We start from the raw sequence: 11743 nt of genomic DNA on the forward strand, positions 1-11743 counted from the left end.
CAGTGGAAGGAATGGTGCCTCATCGTTGCTGTCAGCAGAGGGAATAGTACCCACATTTTTGGTGTCAGTCAGATGAATAGTGCCCCATTGTTGGTCAGTGGAAGGAATTGTGTCCCATCATTGGTGTCTGTGGGAGCAGTGTCAATTGTTGATATTAGTCGAAGAAATCGTGCCTTATCATTGGTGTCCATAGGAGGAATGGTGCCACATTCTTGGTGTCAGTGGAAGGAATTGTGTCCCAACACTAGTGTCTGTGGGAGGAGCAGTGTCAATTGTTGCTATCAGGGGAAGAAATTGTGCCTTATCATTGATGTCCATGGAAGTAATGGTGCCCCATTGTTGGTGTCAGTGGAACAAATTATGTCCCATCATTGGCGTCTGTGGGAGAAGTGTCAATTGTTGATATCATGGGAAGAAATTGTGCCTTATCATTGGTGTCCATGGGAGGAATGGTGCCCCATTGTTGGTGTCAGTGGAAGAAATTATGTCCCATCATTGGCGTCTGTGGGAGAAGTGTCAATTGTTGATATCATGGGAAGAAATTGTGCCTTATCATTGGTGTCCATGGGAGGAATGGTTGCCCCATGGGTGGTGTCAGTGGAAGAAATTATGTCCCATCATTGGCGTCTGTGGAAGAAGTGTCAATTGTTGATATCATGGGAAGAAATTGTGCCTTATCATTGGTGTCCATGGGAGGAATGGTTGCCCCATTGGTGGTGTCAGTGGAAGGAATTATGTCCCATCATTGGCGTCTGTGGGAGAAGTGTCCATTGTTGATATCATGGGAAGAAATTGTGCCTTATCATTGGTGTCCATGGAAGGAATGGTACCCCATTGTTGGTGTCAGTGGAAGAAATTATGTCCCATCATTGGCGTCTGTGGGAGAAGTGTCAATTGTTGATATCATGGGAAGAAATTGTGCCTTATCATTGGTGTCCATGGGAGGAATGGTTGCCCCATGGGTGGTGTCAGTGGAAGAAATTATGTCCCATCATTGGCGTCTGTGGGAGAAGTGTCAATTGTTGATATCATGGGAAGAAATTGTGCCTTATCATTGGTGTCCATGGGAGGAATGGTTACCCCATGGGTGGTGTCAGTGGAAGAAATTATGTCCCATCATTGGCATCTGTGGGAGAAGTGTCAATTGTTGATATCATGGGAAGAAATTGTGCCTTATCATTGGTGTCCATGGGAGGAATGGTTGCCCCATGGGTGGTGTCAGTAGAAGAAATTATGTCCCATCATTGGCGTCTGTGGGAGAAGTGTCTATTGTTGATATCAGGGGAAGAAATCATGCCTTATCATTGGTGTCCATTGGAGGAATGGTGCCCCATTGTTGGTGTTAGTCTGAGAATAGTGCCTTGTTTTGGGGGAGCAATAGTGCCCCAAGTCAAAGCCAAAGTCAATCTCATCCAAAGTCACGTTAAAGTCGCAATGTAAAGTCTTAATGAAAATTGCACAATTTTGAACTCACACAAGTGTGAATGGTGCCTAAAGCTTAACTGAACAAGCTGATTGGCTACCATGCAGAGGTGAACAAGATTCTGAATGAACCAGCTTTAGTAAATCTCCCCCTGTATGTGTTGCAGACTGGTGATCTCTTAAGCCTCCAAATGTTTTGGATGTGCACAATCAGTATATCAGTGGCTGCTGTTAAAGCAGACTGGGATTGGAATCTGGGCCAAAGCATTTAGCCTTTAGGCCTTGTGCACGTTAGGTGTCAAAAATGCCACTTTTAGGGTATTTGCCTTTTTTTCTGCCTCTAAAAGTCTCTCTGTGTTAGCCTATGTGTCCATGCACACATAGGCGTTTACAGGCAGAAAGAAAAACCCAGGGCCAGTGTGTTCAGAAGAGCATTTTGCCGCAAAAAATGCTCGAGGTGTCTAAATGTGCTTAATTGTTAAGTGTGGTTAGTGCTTGAGCAAATCATGGGGTGATTTTTAAAGAGTCAACAGAATCATGCTGAGCTCCCACAGAGTCACTAAGAAATGTCCAGAAGGAACAATATAATAAAAACCCTGCACAAAGGCCTTCACCAAGTAATGACAAGCAAGTGGTCTCTGAAAGAGATGGTACTCAAGATTAGATGTTGATCCAAAAGAGACTGGAGAAAAGACAGGATTAGCGCCATCGAGACATTCCAGGTGCATAGTCACATAGTTAGTCTGGCTGAAAAAAGACAAAAGTCCATCCAGTTTAACCATAATAATGAAAAAAAAAATTATAATCCCAGCAAAGCATGATGCAATTTGCTCCTGCAGGGGAAAAAATTCCTTCCTGATCCCCCGAGAGGCAATCGGATATTCCCTGGATCAAGTTTACCTATAAATGTTAGTAACTAGTTATATTCTGTGTATCCAAGAAATAATCCAGCCCTTGATCCCCTCATGTTTTGCATTGTATTGGTATTGTTCTGTCACATGTTCTGTCTCCCTTTTGTAATGTACAGCGCTGAGCGAACTATTGGCGCTTTATAAATACTGTATAATAATAAATAATAATAATAATAATCCAGGCCTTTAAAGCAATCTATTGAGCTGGCCAGAACCAACTCTCGAGGGAGTCTATTCCACATTTTCACAGCTCTTACTGTGAAGAAACCTTTGCGTATTTGGAGATTAAATGTCTTTTCCTCCAGATGTAGAGTGCCCCCTTGTCCTCTGTGATGACCTCAGGGTGAATAACTCTACACCGAGTTCACTATATGAGCCACTGATGTATTTATACATGTTGATCATATTGCCCCTTAATCTCCTCTTCTCAAGAGAGAATAAATTCAGTTCCTCTAATCTTTCCCCATAGCTGCAATGGTAGACTTTGAAAGAACTTGACTTCCTTTAAGAAAGTAGGGACAAGTGAATCAGGTAGGTCCCTGTCCATCAGAATTTAGGCTTTAACAGCATTTAAGCTAGTGACCAAGAAGCAGGGTGGTAAACTGGTCCTTGGGATAGAAAATCCGGTCAATCTGTGAAAGCCCAAGGAGAATCTGCCAACAGCGTAACGAGGTCTGAGTACCATGGGCGCCTGGGTCAGTTTGATGTGATAAGAATCATCAGGATGACTTCCATATTGATCCTATGAAGCAGGTGATGGGAAGGGGTTTTAGAGGAGAAAAGGTATAAATCAGGGCATCTACCATGAAGGCCAGAGGATCTTTGGACCTGGAGAAAAACCCACCCAGTTTTCTGTTGAACCATGAAGCCAGAAAGTCCATGTCCCCAACCTTCAACAGAGGTCTAGAGACCATGCCCAGGAGTCCAGACATTGATGGCTAAGGAAATGTACCTGCCAATTTTTCGTACCAAGGATGTGTATGGTGTACAGGGCTGGAACATTGCTTTCCACCAAAGTGAGAATGAAATCCAGTGCTCGGACTTACTAGACTTCTGGCTCCTCCTTGATGGTTGATGTACACCACTGCTGTGGTGTTGTGCAACTGAATCTTATTTGGATGACCTCAGAGATGACAGACTCAGTATTAGCCACATGCACACTCAATGTTTATCCCCTGTGCATCCAACCCCAGCATTCTCATGTGTAGTGTATTTCAGCCATTCACAAACAATGACAGGCAACGGTCAACGGGGCTGGATGCTGCATTTGTGCCTCCCAGGTGCATGAAATTGCTGGGTTTGGATGTACAGTGGCCAAATACCCAGTGAGCATGTGGCCTTAAGGGTATAAGTGAATTGCTCTGAGCTCCAGCTGCCAGGACACAAGCTTTCTCCATCTACCATGTCTCTTGCACTGAAAGAGTATCAGCGAGAATCAGCTAGTACTTTAGTTGTTAACACTCTCCTCCAATTTAAACATTATAATAGGTTAATTTGAGAGAGTGACTGATATGCAGAGGACCACATAAGGTAGAATTTTCAATTTATATGAAATTCCATCATAAAATTAAGAAGCAAAGGGGAACATGAGCAAAAACTTATTACTAGAAATTACAAAAATGCAAAATATAGGAAAAAAAAAAGAAATGTAAAGGTATAGTCTTAGGCAAAGGGGAACATGAGCAAAAACTTATTACTAGAAATTACAAAAATGCAAAATATAGGAAAAAAAAAAGAAATGTAAAGGTATAGTCTTAGGCCGCTTCCACATGGCCATTCTAATCCATTCCACCAGTCATTTTTTCAGGCAGGCCAGTTCAGAAGGTATTGTTATGGACAGGTGGGTGTAAATGGACTTGTGTCTGTTTACACCTGCCCACCTCTGGGTCCGATTGGGTTTGCTGAAAATAATAAAAAAAAAGTAGTTGGGTGTAAACAGTCAATTTACTCCCAGTCACCCAAAGATCACAGCAGGCTCTGTCCGTGTCTGCTAATAAAAAAAAAAACTAAAGAAATATCAATAGTGCAGTGTGGACTGCCATGGGACTAATGTGCTGGCTACCAATGCTTTTGAAGATTCTAGCTGTCTGACTGTTATGCTAACCCTCTTACTTCACTACTTTAAGTCACAGGCCTTTAGGAAAATACTTGTTAGACCTTACCGATTGTATGCTCCCATTTGTATTAAAGTGTTACTAAACCTGTGATAATTGTGCGTACAGATATGGACAATGACAACCAGAATTTGGATCATACTCTGCAATTGTCATTCTCACTTAAAATCAGTCCCCCTCCCTTTTTTTGAATGGCATGTGGTGTGTGTGTATGCTGGGGTCACAGACGCCACTACCTTCGGGGCAGAGGTAGTCCTGGGCCTGAGAAATGAGACTGGAGGGGGAAATCTCATTCTCTACCTCGACAAGAAGCTACATCTGAATATGTTAGCATATGACACCCCTGAACAGCAGTGTTTTGTTAACAGGTGGGCACCATGGCAGTTGTCACGATATCCGGGTAGTCACAGCAGACTGGTGCTCACCCCTAACAACTCACTTTGTTGGCACAACAGTGTTGCTAGGGAGAACAGCACCCTTCTCAGAAGGAATCGGGTTCTCCAGCAGTGCAGTTGTACCAGATCACCCCAAGGTAAACGTCTGGGCCTAATGGATCTGTGTCCTGATCAGCCAAACCAGCAGCAGGTGTCGGTTGCTTCAGGAGGAAAATTGCAGTTCCCTCCCATGCAACCACCTGAGAGGGGAGGTGTGATAATTGTGCGCACAGATATGGACGATGACAACCATAATTTGGATCATACTCTGCAAATGTCATTCTCACTCCAAATCAGTCCCCCTCCCTTTTTTGTGAATGGCACGTGGTGTTTGTGTATGCTGGGGTCACATGGGCATCGGGCACAGCTGGATACGTTTCATGGTTGTAAACCCAATTAGCTGGTTCCATGATGTCTGTCAGACCCTTGCCTTGGCCTGGTCGTAAAGCTATAAACCAGTCAGTCACTGGCCATGAAAGCATTCCAGAGGGGCGGTAAAACATACATCCCACTTGAAATCACTTTTTCATACAATTTCATATATCCCGGCAGGAACAAGGTACAATAAAACAAAGCATATATTCAGATAGGTCAGTTTAATGCGAGTCACCTGATACCTTACACCCCTAGATAACGTCTACCAGAGAGTAGAAAGCGTGATCTCTTTAACCGTCACAGCCAGATATGTCATATTTGATGTCTGGACGTTCAGAATATCATTCTGCATATTAACCTGCCAGTGGCTAGGCTGCTGCATGCACCCATGGAAGGTTATTGACCATGGTATAAACTTGGGAGGGATTTGGGTCACAGCCTGGGTCTCCGCCTAAACACCCCCCCCCCCAAATGAGGCAATTGGTTCTCTGCTTTAAGGAGACATCCTGCTGGGTTCCTAGAAAACAGGCTGTCATGCCTGGAAAGAGAAGATGAAGAGATTCTCCCTTTTAACATCAGGAACCAACTTCGGGAGAAAAGTTACCCTTTTGTTCAGGACACTTGAACTCTGCTTAAATCAGGACTTCTGCAAGTATTCCACCTTCTTAAACTTCTTTATTTTATCTCTCTGTTGTGTTATTGCTCTATTTATATATATACATTGGTTACATCTTTTCTGTAAATATTTTTATTGCACCATTTTGAAATTTTTAGTAATAAATCCTATTTTCTGAAAAGTGTTGAATTGTTTCTAAAGCTCTTTAATGCAAACTAAGAATCCCTGTCTCTGAAGAGTGCTACTGTGTTTTAAAACCTTTGGATACATCTGTCTGCAGTGACAATGTGTATACAGATGCTTATTTAAACCTCATAGTGTTACTGCTAAGATTTGTGTTTCCTCCTTCTCTGTAAAAAGGTGGTAGTGGCAGTCTGAAGGGTTAATTGCGTAATTAACCTGACCCAGTAACAATCGCTCTCAGGCTGTTGGCACCTAGATTGGGGCCCAGTGAGCTGGAAAATCTTTGTGCAGGGTGAAGCTGAGAGTGGCATTGCTACGCAAGTGACAGACCGGTTTTAGATTGGCTAGTCCTTCGTTCACAAGTTGGTGAGAAGGACTGGGGTCTGACACCGCGCCCATCACAAATCCCACATCAGTAAAAATCAGTCTGTATATGCAGTAAAGCATGCTTGTTACCACTGTGGTACCTAAGGGGTTAATCCTCTACATTGTGTAAAAAGGCAGTTTGATATTTTCTTCTCTGTTCCTCCCCTTTTTCAAGAAACCCCACATCGTCAGACTAAACGGTTGGCATGCACATGCTCAGTTTGCTGTATATTGCTAGAGAGGGTTTTTTTTGGGGAGAGTGCATGTGATCAGCACAGGGCCACTCAGCACTGTCCAGACAGAGGTCAGGGGATTTACATCCTCCTAGAGCAGAAAGAAAAAACTCCTCCTACAAGCTTTAGCTAGTGGTGGGCTGGACACCGATAGAAGTCACAAGACTGCTCTAACTGGTGAGAAAAGGTATTTAGCAGTTTATATTTACTAAAATAATAGCATTTCCATGTTCTCTGTACTTTGGGGGACCAGATACAGTGGATTCAGGGTCCTGGGTAGTAACACTTTAAATCAAAGTAAGGACAGGCTCAACATTATACTTAGAAGGCCAGGAATTAAAGCTGCCACATTTCTTTCATGACAGATTTACTTTCTGTGTGATTTGCATTGAAAGAGAAGGGAGAGAACTATTAGGCTGGTAATAATATATGCATCTCCACTAGTAGATTTCTCCATAGAGCCTTGTGTGGCACACAGCAGACCATACTGTGAAGATCTCAGCAAAGCATGGGATAGGTGGTTCGCTACTTATCAGTTATGAGGCGGGAGGGCATCATGACTCTTGAAAGGGTAAGCTCACCTCTAAGTTTCCCCAAAAAGGTACCACTGTACCTCCGTGTCCCCAATACATTAAAATTCAGTGCTCTGTTCCCCAAACAAATGGGCACCTGTTAAGCTGCTGACACCACTGTCCTCCCCAATCTGACCTGCAGCTGGCAGAATGCATCCCCCCAAAAAAATAAAAACTCCAAAATAAAAAAAACCCCACAAGAATGAGCACTCTAGTCCCCCTCCTGTCCCGGGAATGTGCATTGTGCACTCTTTCACAGTTCAGCTAGAGCAGTGTTTCTCAACTCCAGTCCTCATGGACCCCCAACAGGTCATGTTTTCAGGATTTCCATTATTTTGCACAGGTGATTTGATCAGTTTGTCACAAAAATAGAACAGAAAGAGGCCACCTGAAATGACACGAATGACTAGTGTCATAGTCATATCTCCGGCTCACTTAACATGTAAGTGTGGATCCATAAACCCAAGAAATGCATACTAAACAATATGGTAGTGTGACCAGAGCACCCCTACCTAGAAAAAGGAGGTTACTGAATGATCCACGCGGAGTAATATGGGTTCAAAAATTACAAACAATATTTTATTTGATCACATAGATCATAAGGAGGTTAAACATGAGCACGGTGAACATGTCAAACAGATAAAATCATTTTTAAAAAGCACTTAGCGTCTTCATTTCAGGGTCATTTTGGCAAGTAGAGTACCATATAAGGCAATATAGGGTAATGGTGTGGTTTGATCCTAGGTTTCCATAAATCTCCAACTTGTATTAGAATGAACCATATATTCTGCAGATATGTTCTCAATATGAGCCAGGATGTGTAGAGTAGCCTCCTGGTGTGTAGAAACTGGAACATAAAAATAAAAAATAGATATATATGAAGATATGGGAGCTGAATCGCACCTAAACCACACCAAACCTCCCTATACAGTAGTCAGTGGACACTTTCATTACCTTCTCAGTTGTAAGGCTGTCATACCCGCTTCTCAAATGTGGGGACTTCCTGGGTAACCACCCCAAGTGAAACAAAGTCCACATTACCAAATGATTCTGGGGATATATATAAAGATTATTGTATAGATCACAGGCGTCAAGTAAAACCCTGAAAGCAGAGACAAAATATAGGTATATTACCATCAATAAAGATCAAGAAGACTCCCGTCGACTTGAAATAGGATCAGGTCCTTGATGCTTGTTCAAAGGTGCATATGGGGGTGGGAAGGCAGGTAGTCACAATGCGTGAATTCCAAACACATATATTATGTATGTAGCAGGCCGTGAGTACCTGAGTCTAAATACCCAATAAAGGGTTTCCAAAAATTACTCAATCTGAGAAAGATGAAGCGGTTTAAATAGGATATGGCTTTGTCACAGCATACAATGCCTAAGTAGGATAGCGTATATATGTATATACATTATCCTCTGAAGAGGATTTCCAAAAAATTCCCCAAAAATGCAGGGTAAATTAGGCCCATATGACATACCCTCTTAACTCCATATATGCTCTATGAATCTAAACAGCAGTGAGCTAAAATAACTTGCCACCGGTGGAAGGTATATTCCCATAGGGGATTGCCGTTTGCGAACCGCTGTAATAGTAGCCTTATGGTGGTTTTCAGAGGGCCTCGTGCCTTCCTAGCAAGGAGCTGTGACACCGCCGTTCCTTCCCACCTCATGGGCGCCGCACCCTATGAAGACGCCGAGCGTAGTGACGTCATTACATTGACGCATTTCGTCCGCCAATCACCGCAGACTTCGTCAGAACTGGGAGGGGACTTCATTCATTCGTTCTTTAATAATGATAAGTCTAAGGCATTCCAGATACAAAGTTTCATTAACTGCTCCAGTAGTAGAGTAATATATATGATAGAATGTCCATGCAAGAAGATATACATAGGAAAAACAAAAAGGAACCTCAGGACTAGGATTGGTGAACACCTGAGAGATATCAGAAATGAAAATAGGAACGTTGGGAAGGGAGAAAAAGAGAACCCACTGGCACAACACTTTAGAGAAGTACATGGGGGTAAAACAGAAGGCTTGAAAGTGAAAGGGATTTTTTTGCTGAATATTTCAGCTCGTCGAGGTGACTTTGACAAAGTCCTCCTACAAAAAGAAAAATTCTGGACCTATACCCTGGGTGCACTTGTCCCATACGGACTAAATACAGAACTCAATTTTAAAGTTTTCTTAAATTGAATTTTCTGGAACCTTTAACATACCTTGAGCTATAACTCGTACTGGGGTATTCTGTATGGGAAGGAAATATGGACTTATTTGGACAAAGTATGAACCTAACCACTAGGCCCTTTCTTTTCCCACTGTAGATTAAATTTCTATAACAACTAGATTAATATTAAAATTAGGTGTTTGAACCTGGTCTTGATACCTCCCTTCTTGAATCATATTAATTATCCTTCTCCATTATCCTCTCTAAAGATGATCTGGTTTATTGCAGTATGGTCCCTCCTCTCTACTGCCAGCAGTCAATTTAAATTTAATATGTTTTTTAATTCACTTTGGATTTTTTGAATGTAGTGATACTTTTTCAACACAAGAGGGCGACGTGGAGACTTTTTGGTATGCAATTAGTGCACCATATAAGGCAAAGGAATGAAGTCCCCTCCCAGTTCTGACGAAGTCTGCGGTGATTGGCGGACGAAACGCGTCAACGTAATGACGTCACTACGCTCGGCGTCTTCATAGGGTGCGGCGCCCACGAGGTGGGAAGGAACGGCGGTGTCACAGCTCCTTGCTAGGAAGGCACGAGGCCCTCTGAAAACCACCATAAGGCTACTATTACAGCGGTATTTTAGCTCACTGCTGTTTAGATTCATAGAGCATATATGGAGTTAAGAGGGTATGTCATATGGGCCTAATTTACCCTGCATTTTTGGGGAATTTTTTGGAAATCCTCTTCAGAGGATAATGTATATACATATATACGCTATCCTACTTAGGCATTGTATGCTGTGACAAAGCCATATCCTATTTAAACCGCTTCATCTTTCTCAGATTGAGTAATTTTTGGAAACCCTTTATTGGGTATTTAGACTCAGGTACTCACGGCCTGCTACATACATAATATATGTGTTTGGAATTCACGCATTGTGACTACCTGGCTTCCCACTCCCATATGCACCTTTGAACAAGCATCAAGGACCTGATCCTATTTCAAGTCGACGGGAGTCTTCTTGATCTTTATTGATGGTAATATACCTATATTTTGTCTCTGTTTTCAGGGTTTTACTTGACGCCTGTGATCTATACAATAATCTTTATATATATCCCCAGAATCATTTGGTACTGTGGACTTTTGTTTCACTTGGGGTGGTTACCCAGGAAGTCCCCACATTTGAGAAGCGGGTATGACAGCCTTACAACTGAGAAGGTAATGAAAGTGTCCACTGACTACTGTATAGGGAGGTTTGGTGTGGTTTAGGTGCGATTCAGCTCCCATATCTTCATATATATCTATTTTTTATTTTTATGTTCCAGTTTCTACACACCAGGAGGCTACTCTACACATCCTGGCTCATATTGAGAACATATCTGCAGAATATATGGTTCATTCTAATACAAGTTGGAGATTTATGGAAACCTAGGATCAAACCACACCATTACCCTATATTGCCTTATATGGTACTCTACTTGCCAAAATGACCCTGAAATGAAGACGCTAAGTGCTTTTTAAAAATGATTTTATCTGTTTGACATGTTCACCGTGCTCATGTTTAACCTCCTTATGATCTATGTGATCAAATAAAATATTGTTTGTAATTTTTGAACCCATATTACTCCGCGTGGATCATTCAGTAACCTCCTTTTTCTAGGTAGGGGTGCTCTGGTCACACTACCATATTGTTTAGATTTGATCAGTTTCACTGCCTTAGTAATTACCACAGCTGTTTCATCTGCGGGAAATCCTGAAAACATGACCTGTTGGGGTCCATGAGGACTGGAGTTGAGAAACACTGAGCTAGAGTAAAGGAAAGCAGACTGCACAACATGCGCAGGGTGGAGAGGGAGTGCTCATTCGTAGATTTCTGGAGCCACGCATCCAACATTGGGTAAATCCTGTCATCTGCAGGAGGGATTAGGGAGGACAATGGTGCCAGCAGCTTTAAGGGTGGGTATTTGTTTGGGGAACAAGACACATTGTGGTGCACATGGACCGTTTCTGGGAAATATGTGTAAAGGGGAACTTACCTTTTACATGGATGTCCACTAAAGGTGTTCACATAGCACAACAGCTCAAGCTTAACTGTATATCTAGAGGTGGATATGGAGGAACAACTTATCACCTCCTACTTTGCTCAGATGAGGCATACAACGTTTCAATTAGAGAAAGTGCCTGCAAGCAAACAGCTATAACTTTTCATCGATCCCTTGAAAACTCAAAGCTCTGAATTTTGTGTCAAATGTGCACCATGTATTAAATACTTAAATAAAATCTTTATTTTAAAAATATAAAGAGTGAAAATGTAGTATATAAAACAAATTTATAAAATAAAACC

The 11743-nt window shown here is 42.2% G+C and overlaps 2 long non-coding RNA genes across 2 annotated transcripts; one reads left to right on the plus strand and one right to left on the minus strand.

Moving 5' to 3' along the window:
• Positions 1 to 7783: 7783 nt before the first annotated feature.
• LOC149461450 (uncharacterized) lies at positions 7784 to 8257 on the minus strand. Its single transcript, XR_016312862.1, has 2 exons — positions 8181 to 8257; positions 7784 to 8073 (listed from the first exon to the last, which is right to left on the minus strand). It is a non-coding gene; the product is annotated as an uncharacterized LOC149461450 (long non-coding RNA).
• A 2286-nt stretch (positions 8258 to 10543) lies between these two features.
• On the plus strand, positions 10544 to 11014 carry LOC149461451 (uncharacterized). Its single transcript, XR_016312863.1, has 2 exons — positions 10544 to 10617; positions 10725 to 11014. It is a non-coding gene; the product is annotated as an uncharacterized LOC149461451 (long non-coding RNA).
• Positions 11015 to 11743: the final 729 nt, after the last annotated feature.

The sequence above is a fragment of the Staurois parvus genome, unplaced genomic scaffold (genome assembly GCF_062004578.1).
Source record: "Staurois parvus isolate SC_StPar_1 unplaced genomic scaffold, SC_StPar_1.0 ptg000202l, whole genome shotgun sequence".
Taxonomy (NCBI): Eukaryota; Metazoa; Chordata; class Amphibia; order Anura; family Ranidae; genus Staurois; species Staurois parvus.